Raw genomic sequence first — 14,769 nt, 5'->3', positions numbered from 1 at the left:
AAGATACAAGCTGTCAAAAATCCATAAGAAAATGTAATTTTGAGTTATATCTCACAAAGGGTTTCATCGAATGGAATGGTTTTTGACACCCCTTATCTCAGCAAGGGTGCAAATAGGATGGAGTATTTGTCTTCAAGAAATATTAATGTTTTCAGTCAAGACACGACCTTCTACATTCTATCGCATCTTGTGAACACACAGTTTGATAAAAAGCTCATGGTATTCTTGTATATATTTTTCAAGAACCGCTTTCAACATATTCAGAGAGTAAAAGTGTGAAAATAGTCTTGCCAATACTCCCAGCACCTCCGCTTCCAAAGAGAGTTGATTCCATAAGCATAAATTGAGAATAAACCTGGTCGGTAAGTTTTTTTCGACCAACCTGCGGAAACCCATTGCGAACCTGTTATGCACTTGGCCGTCTGCAAAAGTAGATCAAGTACTCGAGAAGCGCATGCTTCAGTTCCTCAAGTGCAACCAAAGAAAGTTTATTTATGCGAAAAGATGCTAACGAGTGAATGAGAAAACGAGAATAGGAAGTTGGATACGCCAATACGAAGATTCCAGCAGGCTGTTGCAATGCAGAAGAGAATAGCTGGCGGCAGGTAAAAATTTGGTTCAATGAAACCTGACCTCATGAAATATTAATCTTTCTCTTTTTCTACAACTACCGGTGACTAAGAAGATTCAAAAAGTGTCGACAACGATGGATTTAGAACATGCGATTCAAGGTAAATCAGTTTATCTTTTTCAAAGCACGTTCGTGATTTGTAAGATCTACCAAACTACAATCGTGCTGTAGTTGTAAAAAGATCGTTTTGACTAGTGTAGTGCCTTGGACGGATGGTGAATAACAAAGCAATTATCTTGTAGGGATTCTTGGAAACTGATGGGAAATGGTACGCCTACAGCACACATTCTTCCTGCTGTGTAACGAATTATAATGCAAAATTTTTTTAGATCTGCTTTTTCACCCTCGTACCCATTATTCCAATCTATGTAGTATGTACATGGTGCTGCAGAGTCGATTGACGAGATTTGATCAGCTGTGGTGGGGTCAGGTGGGTGCGAAAGGGCTCTTTTTGTTCCTTAGGGTATGTAGTTTTTAATCGGCAACATGATTTGTACCGGAATGGATCAGAACTTTGCCTTTTGTACGCTTGACGAAATCAACTGTTCTGTAATCTACTAAATTTTCGAACAAGCAAGCATGAAACTACATTGAGCTTCCCAGGACCTCCTCAAAGAAACACTGACTACGCCCATGTGTACATAAAGTATATTCCCTACTGATTCGAATGAATAAAATGGCTATCTACTCATCGTATATTTCAATATCCCCTGCCAATATTTGAAAAAGGCTCAAATGTATTTATGGGAAAATCGGTCTTCAGTAGGGAATACTCCTTCTGACGAAAATGATGTTTTTTGTATGAAATATCTTTGAAACATCATATTTTGAAATAACCATTTCAACCGTTTCCCAAAAAAAATTATTTTAAGTACTTAAAAATGAAAAATTAAAATGGGTATTTAAAATTTAAAGCATTTCGTTTATATTGTACAAGTTGGCAACATCGACTGAAATATGCCTTGATAATAAAGAACAACAAATACACTATCTTGATGAGATAGACAAAGATGGCTATCTATGAAGTCTGCGACGAAAGAGGAAGGTCGTAAAATTTTATGGGATTTTCATGGACGGTTGCTGTTGAGGCTCGCCTTATGATAGCTGTAAATCAACAGCTGTTATTTTATAAACAAGGCATTGCTCTTTTCATTCTCTAGAAGGCGCTGTTGCCAAATCGCAAACGAAGCAATTTAAATTTTAAGACTTATTTGACATATTTGAAGAATGATTTTGAATAGTTTGTGCGGTGCATTTGAAAAATTCATGAATGAAACTCATAATTTTTCAGTTTGAACTTGCATATGCTGTGATAACCCAAATTGAGGAGAATTCCCCATCCTGAGATACCTATATGATAAAAAGTCCTGAGAACTTTTCTGCATATAATTTCCAATCATCGAATAAAAGGAATAATAATCCTGTGAAATTCTCAGTTAATTCATTCAATATGCGATCTCGTCTCACCATATAACATATGTAGGTATAATGAAACGTGTCATGAGTTATCGAAGGAAGTTGAAGCATTCCCTAAATATTTTCCTTCTGAGCACGTCTATCGAAACAAAGAAAAGTCTGTGAACATAACAGGCAGCACAGATTAAGTCCCGTCATGCTCATAAACTCAGGTAACACCTGTTATTAAAATGCAGTCGCATGTAATGCATGACAAATTTTCAAGAAGCTATGCAGCCAAGCGGCATATAGATTTTTTTCGAATAAACCTGTGGTCAATGAGTGGGTTTAGGAGATCACGTGATCAATATTTATGTCTGACAATGAATAAAAAAGATTTCTATATCGTATATACCGAATAATGTATTGAAACCGAATTTATTATATGATTTAAAAATTCGGGTGCATCAGAACTTTTTTATAATCGATTTCTATCATTCATTTTACGAGGTTTTGAGCTCAAATTCCGCTATTTATCGAAGTGAATATTTTCCATCCGTTCGGACTAGAAGACACACTACATTGATTTTTTCAGCATGAAGCAATGCCCGCCCCAGCCAGTTCCTTATGGTCTATCATGTGGAATAAAGTGTAACATAATTATACTTTATTCGGAAGTTACACAGTATGTACATGATAAATATTCGATTCTAACTGTGCTTGAAGGTCAATGCTTCCAGTGGATCGTGAAGGGTCCTCAAACGATTATTTACTAGGTTATTAATTCAATCATTTGTCTCCATCCATCGGGAAAAATAGCACAAAAAAGAAACATTGTGATATTGCTTGAATTTCATGAACTATGGATGTTAAAAGCTTATAAATATGATGTACTACAAGATATTTCAGATAACTTCAAGAAAATTCTTGAGTTCCTTTAAATAATTTTTCCTTTTAATTCCCAATTATGTTACTAGTTATTTGGTTCACCCAGTATTTTCCCATTCAGTGTATCCATGAAACAGGGGTGGAAATAATTGGAAAGAATCGTATTTTGGAGTTTTTCAAATTGATAAAAATCATAGAGATAACCCACTTTTCCTTGATGGTATTCTGGAGGAAGTTGGTATTTATTTGTTGTCTCTTATTGAACAGAGCGTGACAGTTGGTATCATCCCCTTCTCTATCACGGTGGAACACATCGTGCCGACTAAGGAACATTAAATTTTACGATGTCCTAACATCCTAGTACTGTTACCATGGATATGAAACGAATACTTCTGACATACTTGATGAGGAATTGAAAGTAAGATCCTTGTCAATGAATGAATGAGCCTTAATTATACCATCTACAAACGGATGGTTAATTACGTTCAACCAATTCTTTCAATCATTGTTCGAAGTAGACTTGCAGGCTACAATAAATCTTGTGAGAGTCCGTATTAGACAATGGTCGATTTAGTTATTATATAAAAGATTCACTACATTGAATTGAATTTTTGATTTCTGGATAGTGCACCTTTCAAATAAATTTCTTTCAACAAAATTTTGTGACTCAAGGTACGGTAGAAATTTGTGTCAGCTTTATACAGGATGAGCCTTTGTCTCTTACAAATATGTTAACAGTAGATTCTTGAGGTCAAAAGACACACTAATAACCTATACCATTTTTTCCTATTCGGCCCTGTTAAAAGTATATAGCCATTTTGAGTTTTCAGAATGAGCTGTGCCACCCAAGGAAAAACAAAATTTCCTTCAGAGTATCTATCTAAATTTGTGACACTGCACATTTTACAAAACGTTAAAATATTCATTAGATAGTCCAACTTTGTTTCAAGAGTTGAGTTCTTTGAATATTTGGTATTCTTATTTATTTTATTTCTTTATTTATCAAATAAGGAATACACACAGGTGTAGGTACTTATGGTACGTAATGGTCATAATGAGAAAACTGGAAGACGTGGGTGATATCTTGTATTCGAAAAAGATTCATCAAATAAATGAAAAACTATGTTCCGAAATTTATTTAAAATATTTGTACGAGTCAAAAACTCACCCTGTATAATGTAAATGAATTTTTGCACAAAATAGGGTGTCTTGTCAAAAATAGTATGGGTCCTTCATATATTTTCAAGCAGCCCCTGCTTAGCTACAGCTCCCTAAAGATAGCACCTGAAATTAAATTCTTGATGTTTTCCCAAGAAATCAGAAAACTGACAGAAATAAAATCGAGCAGGCATTCTATGGGAGTGAGACGGCAATAAAGATCGATTAAATTTCTTGAACCCAACATATCCCTGTCGGACATGAACATCATCTCGCAAAAATTTACCCTTATACTCATTGAGGCGTTATGGAAGCTTGAAAACCAATTCTGTCAAATTCAATATCTAAATCACGTTTAATGCCTGGCCTAGCAGCACTTGGATTACTTTTCCATTTGTCGACAGATACCTCCGATAACGAGGAATTCGATATTGTAGCAGATTTCACGTAAAAGGTATTCCTTACTTCATCTGAACATTAAACTGAAAAATTAATTTGTGGATTTATTTACTCTGTGTAATTGGATGGCGGTATACAAAAGTCCGAATTTGTATTCAGTTGTTAACCGATTTGAAATCATGCCTTGAAAATCAAACTGCGAATTGTCATAAGTAGTTGACCAATGTAATAAACTTTGAAAGTTTATGAACTGTCGGACGAATTATGCTTGAAATTAGATGAGGTGAATCACTCAGTACTTCACGCGTATAAATTGGACAAAAATCAGGAGATCTTGGTGGCCATCATAGCAAATCGATTTCATTTTTCGAATTTTCAGTCCTACGTAAATAGAGATACATTTTTAGCCTTTCCAAATGTGATTAAATTGATTATTTATCATTCAGGCAGGTTATCTTTTCAATATTCGTTTCTTTTCAATAGTGATATCCGAAATGATTTCTGGAGAAATTCACACGAAGAATATTTGGAGCCGCTGAATTCAAATTGAAAAAGAACGGTTAGAAGATCAACGACCCGAACTTACAGTTCCTCAGAATGAGATAATTAAAGAGAACAAAGCAGTCTTAACAGTCTTCCTTATTTTCTATTTGTTAATGCGATATTACGACATTTGATGAATTCATATAATTCGATGTCTATTCTCTGAAATTACGAGTTTTATTATGGTACCTATTAAAACTATTATATTATAGTATCATCAAAAAGGTAATCACTATTGGAATTAAACTGAACAAAAGTTAATGAAGATAGACAGAGGAAGATGAGTTTCAGTAAAATATTTATTGTTTTTGTTTCCAATAAACTCGAACACGATATGGAGGACAAATTGGAATCTGAGAATACAACCATCAAGTTCAGATTTATTTCTGAAACATCTGGTTCTTGGTCGATTTGTCTGCAAGTGAATCTTTTCGCTTCAGAAAGCTTCGATCTTTTTTTCGTGTCCAGAATACTTCCAGTTGTCAAGAGAAATTTTTCAAAACACTTTTTTTCTTAATTTTCAGGGCTAATAAATTCATACAGTGTGAAAGACAAATGAATTATTGTTATATCCAGAACCTTCTTCTGGTATGGGGAAGTTGAAACGAACCGTACTTTAAATTTTTTGGAGAATCCCTAACTATAATAATATAATATTTAATATAGGGTGTCCCATAAAACGAGAATTAAAGATTATAGAGTTGAACTATCTCTATAATGTTTGACCACATTTACAGAAATAAATTTCATTTGGTTCTAGAGATACGTTTAATGTACTCTCTGTACCAATGAGTCTAATCTTTGTTCATATAAAAATTTGACATGTTCGATAAGGTACCTCTTGAGCTTTCCTACTCAAACACCTTGAAATCCCAACATCGCTCAAGCTTATTCACAGGAAACCTAACCTTAATGTTATTTCACACATGAATCAGGAAAAATTCTGCGAAAAGTAGTGGCTGAGCAGCTAATTATCATGCTAAACACACTGTTTTATCGCTCACTTCATTCTCCACTCGTTTGCTGCATCGAAAATGATCCAGGTATTTCCTGAGTAACCTCATGGTAGTTATAATATGATAATAGCTTAACTCATGATGAAATTCCGTTTCAGACTTGAAATGTTTGCTTTCCTAGATTATTATGAGAACTCAATTATGATTCCATTTCAGCATATATACTTAACAAATCGTTTTGTAAGAATCAGTGCACACGAGGAAGTCATCTAATTTTTTTTTTACCGAAAAAACATCAGTATTCTGAAATTTCATTCAATGAATAACTGTGATCTTAAGAGAGGACCTACTAATGAATCAGGAGTTCAGGATTCTTTGCTCACCTTATCAGTACCTAACCGTAATCAGGACAGGAATTAAATCTCAACGTAGTTGATTTCGAAGGTATATATTTATTGTTGGGAGAGTAATTAAGATGATGAAATGGTCCATGAATCATTACAGTAAATACAACAGTGACTTAACATGGTTGTGAGATATATTTATAAGTCGTATTAGTTACAACAAAAGGGAATTTTCCGATGAACAAATAAAATGCATAACGAAGTCAACAATCTATAAGCTTAAAACAATCAGTTCAGCTCTCCTTAAAACTTGGTATGTCCATTGGTTCACAATATTTCTCTAGTAAACAAAAACTACACCATTTCATACAGTGACAACTGCTCATAAAGATAGAAGCTTGAAACCATAGATTTTGCCTCGACAATAAATGATAAGAAAATGCCTCATGACATCCCATTTTGAAACTGCCTGAACTATTTTGATAAGTTGACTTCATATCTCAAATTTGGTACACGCTGTATAAAATTTTTTACATAAAAAACGAGCGCAATTTGAAGTTACAACAAAAATTTATCTGTGATTTACTGAATTCATTTACTCAGAGACTCACTGTTAATATGAGGCAGCCTCTTTTGAAGGAAAGAAATTATTGTGTTTTTATAAAACAAAATGAATATTACGAGAAAAAATGTTTTTTTCAGTCAGAAATAAATTCTCATCTACGATGATGCAATAAATATACAAATATCTGCTCCAGTTAAATGATTGATTTAACCAATAGAATTGTCGAATATGAATTGAGCATTAATTGATGGAAATTCACAAATCGAAAAAGCATGCACGAATATACGCTTTATTTAAATGTACTAACGAGGTCAATTTGAAATGGGAAATATCGAGATAATAATCATCAATTTAACAGAGTCTAAATGTCTGATTTTTTATTCACGTATAATAATGTACCTATAAGCGTCCCTCATTTGGAAACTGAAAAGAGAGAAAAATATCGAAAAACAAAGTCTTGCAACAATAGATGAGATCCACAAGAGATAAATAAAGAATATAAACTTGTACACCGGAAAAAATCTCCTTAGAATCGACGGATGCTGGTAATTACTTATTTACTGTTTTTATTTATTGAAATGGAGAAGTGAAGCTTTTGATGTAAGGCTTTCTCTATATATTTTACAATATTTGCGGTTCACGAAATTTTATGATTCTTGAGATCAAAAGAATCTCTCTTTATCTTTACCATTTTATCCGATACAGCATGGATAAAAAGACATAGCCATTTCAAGTTTTCATAGCAAGTTAAGACACTCCACATCTGTAATATACTCTAATTAGGTTGTCACTTCGTTTTATAACTAAAGTACCAAATTTTATGCGTTCTGTTGCTCGAATCTTGGGAACTTTTTGCGACTGTAACTTTGTAGCGTGTAGGTGTAGACGATATTCCTCAAACTTTACCTCGTGAGATCGATGAGTCCGGAAAATACAGCTAGAAACTTATTGTCATGCCCGATTTCAGATATCTATCATTCAAAGAGATGGATCAATATTTACTGTCACGATAAAAATGTCTGCGTGATAATGTATACTTTCACGTTACAGGTGGATGATGTCACTTAACAATATTAATCTGTCCTTTGTATGATAAAGTAACCGATCAGATAAACTCTTCATCGTCTGGGAAACTCCGAGCAATGACATTCCAGCACCCTTTGGAATTTTTTATGACATCGAAAGGATATTGACTTGGTCTGCACGACCGTGTCCAACAGGGACTCATTGGATGAGTGTAGGTATTCAATAAGCTCGAAAATATAAGGTTGCGTAACCTAGAAACGAGATTTTACACATCGCATGACATAAAACCCAAGAGGGACGTGGATACAGTGAATACTGAAGAACCGATGGATGGATGATGGCCGTTTAGTAGAGAGTGCCGTTACGAAGCCAAATTACGAAACCGCGAACTCTTGTTTTCGGTTCTGGGAGGTTGTCAGACACGGGAAAGCCATCACGCAGTTCGTTGGTATCCGAGGAATAGTGAGAAGAATGCGAATACCTTGTGGTTGATCACGCAGAAAGATGAGGTTGTCATTTGAATTTGAATTCAAATTCGAAATATCTGAACGAGACTTATTGAAAAATCGCTTCAAAATCCATTATAACCTTGAATCAGGCTGAGTTTACACATCCTTCATCCATTGCTGAATCGATTAAGATTTGGTATTGATATTTGCCGGATAGACCAAACTTTTTAAATGACCCCATGAAAAATAAGCCATTGGAGTAAGATCAGGAGATAATGCTGGCCATCTTCAAGGATCTCCCCCACCTATCCACCGATTTGGATAGTATGAATCGAGATATGTAGCGGTCCTTTGAAAATGCAAAGAAATCGTTACTTTTACATACTCGAGCGTGTCAGATTTTCATACAAATGGTTAATCTCGGTGTTGCAGACTTGTGATACATTAATATGACACTAATCAGTGTTGGATTTTCCCAATCTGACAGTTTGAAGATGACAACAATGCATTTTTTTTCAAATATCTCCTTTCCTGTAGCTATAGGTAATCGCTTCGTTTTCATTATGAAAGTTGTAAATAATGAAATTCTACACAACTTTTATCTGAATCAATTTTACATACTCTCAACGGTTTTTGAGGTAGAGGGTGATGAGGGCGAGGAGCTTAGCCATACATGCGAAAGGGCAAGGCCAATGTGGAATCCCAGTCTAATGTACATTCAACGCCATATATCTCAAAAACGTTCGAACGTAGAAAAAATTGCTTCGGGCGAAATTTTTAGAAAATGTTATGCTCTACAACTTTTATAATGAATGCGAAAACGATTTGAAGCCCAGGAGAGGAGATAATTCAAAAAATCTAATTTTTTTGATCTTTATGGCCAATTTTTATTGTTTCGGCTTGCTTAAACTGTCATATTATTATATTTTTTCCTCGATTTTTTCCGTTATTCTTGAATCATTAGCTTCATAATAAGAAAAAAAGCCACCGGGTTCGAGAATGTATACGTGGCCATTTTTTGCAAGTTTGGCGCACTCCCACACATTTTCGAGCTTAAATGGCCAGATTAAGAGAATGTATACTTTTCAACATGTAATTAACTACATATATCTTAATCTGACATGCTCGAGAATGTACAATGATTGTTTTCATTCCATTCCGAGTTTCAGTCTTACAGACTGTCCTAGACAATTCTTCATATACAGGTTGTCTTCGACTCACAAATATTTCAGATCCTTGAGGTCAAGAGAAACATTTTTTGTTGCCATTTTTCCCGAATTAGCTCGGTTTTAAAAAAACAAACTGATGAAAAACCATAAAAAATATTATTTTTAGTTTTATCTCAAAAACGATTTTGACGAATGAAATGAATATCGGAATATAGTTTTTCATTTATTTAATAAATTTTTCCGAATACAAGATCACCTACATTTTCCAGTTTTCTCATTATGACCATTAGGTACCATAAAAATACCAAAAATTCAAAGAACCCAACTCTTGAAACTAAGTTGGGCGCTATCTAATGAATATTTGAATGTTTTGTAAAATAAAAGTATTCCTCATACATATTTTTTTGTATAATACGCCGTTTTCGAGTATTTTGTTCGAATGTTCGAAAATTAAAAAGTATTTGTGAAATATGAAAAATTGGGTACTTTGGCCGAATACATCTCTGTTTAAAAGATCCACAGATGTATAGTGTCACAGATTGAGCTAGTTATTCTGAAGGTAATTTTTTCCAGGGGTGACACAGCCCATTATGAAAACTGAAAATGGCTATATCTTCATATCAGGGCCGAATCAGAAGAAATGGTGAGAAAAAAGTTTTTTTTTCTTTTGACCTCAAGAATGTACTGTTAGAATATTTGTACGAGTCTAAGATTCACCCTGTATATAGGTCTAATTTTTGGTAGATATCAATCTGACATGCTCGTGTAAATCTCCAATTTCCCTCTTGGGCCCCCCAACTATAAACGAAATTGTTCCTCAGTTCATAAACTTTGTGTATTGGACGATCAAACATAAAATAGAGCCTTTTTGGCTTAAGTGGGAGCGCCCACCAAACTAGCGTAGCACTGACATGGCACACACATGACAAAGGCGATTCATAATTTTCAGATATCGCACATCTGAGTGAAGTTTCAGTTATTAAACAAATTAATTCAGATGCATAACATCCGCAGATAATTAAATCAACGAATGTTACGATCTAAATCGAACTAACAAACTACCATCGCTCGAAGTAGAAATTTCATTTCGCCGACAAAAAGTAGATGCTGACCATGGTTTCAGTCTAATTTGACCTCGTCAGAGCATCTGCGGATGTTATGCATCTGAATTAATTTGTTTATTATTTACCTGTCTTACTATGAAGGCGTGATCCATTTCTTGTGTCAGTTATTATTTTGCATCGCCTTTGTCATACATGTGCCATGTCAGTGTTACGCTACTTTGGTGGGCGTTCCCACTTAAGCCAAAAGGGCTCTATCTTATGTTTGATCAGATCGTCCAGTGGCCCTAAGGTTCATGTGAAGTATTCTTCCAATTTTTTTACGTTTTTTCCACTTAATTTTGAGAATACAATTGATTTCGTGATTTTATCCACAATGAATGAATTTGATATATGTTTTAATCGATTGATTCTCTTCACGCTTGAAGGAGAACAAAAAAAGGAAATTAAATCCTGACATTTCTATCTTCCCTAGCGAATATGAATCAATTATGTATTATTAAGCGCTCAATTCAGTTGTGAAACAGTTCTGACAGCCCTATTAATCATGTATTAATTATGAAATTTCACATCCGAATCATACTTCATTCCACTTCCCTTAATTCAAGATCGAATTAATGGAAACTCGTTAGCGGTGTGAGATTTTTATCGCCGACATAATCGTACCCAACCAAGCAGTCGGTCGTGATTAATCGAAATAATGTTCGAATTCACCTTAACGACATCAAATCGGTTGAGAAACACCTCGTCGTTGGTTAATTCGTCATAACTGGCAAGCGACTTCCTCCGTTTAGGATCTGACAGAACTCGACTATTTCGCCAGCTTCCTCCGTTTATTCCACAATTTAGCCTCCGTGACCTGAATTATTGTAGTGACGGCATCCCTTGGATTATAGCTTCTGATACGGGGGTTCATACGGACAAGATTTTCCAGTGGAGCAGTGTATTTTGGCAGAATCTGCTGATGTTCGTGATAAATTCGAATTTCATTAGCTGACGCTTACGTTTTATGCGAATGTGGGAAAGCTGGAAATGGCGGGGTTTTACGTGATCAAGTGAGTTTCGCCCGGGGACTTGGGAATACGCCGATTTGGACAGTGGTCGCAGAGGGTTTTCCATTATGGAAACTTCTCTAAACCGCAAAAATCGTTTCGTTGAGGCGCCTGCTTCATCAGGTTAATCCGAACCCCCATTAAGCTAGCAGAACCACTTTCGAATTTTGGATTTTTTTGCGGTAATAATTTGAGGGTGATTTATTACCCCAATTAAAGAGCAAAAAAATTCACACTAGGATAATAAATTAGCCTGAAAGTATGGTGTGATCAAATTCTGGATAAATATTGTATTAGCGGTTTGGTTCTGCCAGCTTGACGGTAAACGAGACGGTAAAGCTAGCAGAACTTTTTTTTAAACTCTTTTAGGGAAATCCGCAGTGGGTTCAAATAAGAGCCTAAAATGAGCCTAAAATTATGATATTGTCAGATGTCTGCTAAATCTTCTATCAGCTTCTGGGTTCTGCTAGCTCAACGTTAAGCTAGCAGAACCCCCCTCGGAACCCCCAGTTTCTCCAAAAATTGCAGAGCAAAAAATTTTTAGTTGGGGTAAAAAATTAGACTAAAATTAGCCTTAAAATATGGCCGCAAAGAAATCCAAAATTCGAAAGTGGTTCTGTTAGCTTAATGGGGGTTTAATCCGAATCGAGTTAATTGTGCTCTTCAATAATTTACCAAAGATCATTATTGAATATGATTAGTCTCATGATCGGAGACCTACATGATATTAAAGGATTAACTATCGTTGAAATAATAATCCAAAAGTTGTCCTCTTCCTACGAATGCGTAGAAGAGCCGAGGATTATATTTTCAATCCCGACTTATAAGTCGGGGTTATAATCTGTATCTTTCGAATTCAACTTGTCGTGTTCGTGGTACAATATTACAGCTGTTATAAAACCCATTTGAATATTACGATTCTTTTGGGAAATTGAAGAAATATAACTCATGAAAACCTATAAAATCAGTCATGTAATTTGAATTAAATTGCAATTGATTTAATGTCGAGAACTATAAAAGTTAGAAGAAAACAGCTCTTTTTCAGAGAAACAAAAAATGGTGAAAACCGAGGTGAAAACCGTAGCCTCCTGCGGCAAAAAATGAGATTCTCACGATTTCGAAAAGTTCTCATAACTTTTTTGTCTTTGAAATTACAGATCTGAAACTTGTACCTTCTACTGGCACTTTTTCACGTAGAATCCACTGACGAGCTCAAAATATTTTTTCATTTCGAATCATTAGTCAAACTTTCAATATTTCAAATGCAAACTTTTATTGTATTGGTTATTTTTCAATTGGAGAAAAATTTTTTGTCAGTCGATTTTAAGTATGTATAAAAGTGCCTAAGAAGGTTCAAGTTCCAGATCTGTAACTTCAAAGACAAGAGAACTTTTCGAAATGGTCAAAATCTCATTTTTAGCTGATAACTCATTCACTATTCTTTGTTCCACTGAAAAATAGCTCGGAAATGTGTCATCCATTTTCTTCTAGGTCTTATAGTTCTCGAGATCCTCTCAGTAGACAACGAATACTATCGAACATTAGTCAAGCGAAAATGTACCGTTTCCAAAAAAAGCCTAACCCAAAATTGCCGATTTTCGAACTATTTTTTTCAATCACAGTCCAATTTGTGGTGAAGGCTCGGATAAAGGCTTGGATAAAGGATAGCGTTTTTCGCCCATATTGAACCTAGATTATTGCATTTTCAGTAATAAAAATTATGAAGAGAAAAAATTGTTTTAATTTACATTTACCTCGATATTTACTGAGGTTTTCGATTAACTACTTAGAATAATTTTAATTAGGGGTGATAATACAGTAATCTAGAATTGATAAGAGCTAAAATCGCTATCCTTCATCAAAAACTGGACCTATGATTGAAAATCACGGCAATTTTAGGTATTTTCATGAAATTCTAATTATTTTGGAAACGGTACATTTTCGCTGAACTTATGGTGGTGTAATTCGATAGTATTTAGTCTACTCTATCGTAGTGTGACGTTTGATTCACTGGTTTTGGGAATCCCTGTGTATAGAGTGTTTCAAATAAACTGTATATTGTTCTCTGAGTTATTCGGAGTAAGAAAAGTCCCTTGGGTCTTGGTGCAAAAATGCTTCATTTCCAAGATAACAAGGCGTTGTATGTATTCTAAATAAATAACAAATTCCTCGATATTTTCGAAACGTCTTGAGATATTCGAACAACAATTGGTGAAAAGGGATACCTCATTAATGTGATTATTTCACGTTGAATCATCTTCAGCAACTACATTGGCGTACGTACTGGCGTTGGCTTTAATATTTTTCACGAATAAAATAGTATACTATGTAGTAAAACGTTGCTTTATTAACTTAAATATTTGAAAAAACTGCCATTTATCAATCTTCAATAAAAAAATTATTTCATCTTATTGTCTATAGATCCTATTGACACTTCAGCTCCTGACAAAATTGAAAGAATTCTCTTAAAACAAAACAGTCGGGAATAATTGCTCAAATAAATTTTATTTCACTTTAAAATTCAGAAAATATTATCAAGAAAACTGAGGGCTCATTAGTGTTAGGGCTGTACATAATCTGTAATGATGAAAAATAAAAATGGTCGTTTAATGCCTACATTCCTCAGACATAATACCGATAACAAAAGAATTAAACTACAACACTAAAAAAACTGAGCCTCTATATGAACTTAATTCTTACAAAATCTCAGTGAGGAATTTTATATAATGTTAATAATCCTTATACAAATTTTCTTTTAGCGAATTATTCTGAAAATTAAAAAAATGCTATGAAAATACTTTTCTTACCTTTCGCAGTGGAAATGCCTCCAACACCTCCGACGAAAATAAGAAAATCCAAACAAAAAAATCCAAAATTTCGGAACACAAAAAAAAAATCACAAAAGTTCCCGAATCACAGCGATGAATCCAAAACGGAACCAGCTTACTGTCACTAGGAAAGCGCCGAACAGGTAAGTAACGCTTGCCGGCAAAGGTGAATGGATTTACCGCGCGGCGATGTCACGAGTATGAATATCAGAACTTGCGTTGTCGACGCAATCCCGTAGAGGAACACTCCGACGACGACGTGCGCTCAACCGCTGAGGATGGTGGCCGACAGGGGAAGTTGGTGT

General features: G+C 34.7%; 1 protein-coding gene across 4 annotated transcripts in view; it reads right to left on the bottom strand.

Annotated features, from left to right (window-relative positions):
• Positions 1-14,769, bottom strand: part of LOC123309768 — a 39,382-nt gene extending 24,613 nt beyond the window's left edge. For 3 of the 4 annotated variants that reach the window (XM_044893020.1, XM_044893023.1, XM_044893022.1), the window contains exon 1: positions 14,444-14,768. The gene's annotated coding sequence lies outside the window, so the exon portion shown is untranslated. Of the gene's footprint in view, positions 1-14,443 lie in introns of all 4 variants that reach the window. The other variant, XM_044893025.1, reaches the window with a different exon arrangement.

The sequence above is a fragment of the Coccinella septempunctata genome, chromosome 3, assembly GCF_907165205.1.
Source record: "Coccinella septempunctata chromosome 3, icCocSept1.1, whole genome shotgun sequence".
NCBI classification, from domain to species: domain Eukaryota; kingdom Metazoa; phylum Arthropoda; class Insecta; order Coleoptera; family Coccinellidae; genus Coccinella; species Coccinella septempunctata.
This window is presented reverse-complemented; position numbering and strand designations above follow the sequence as displayed.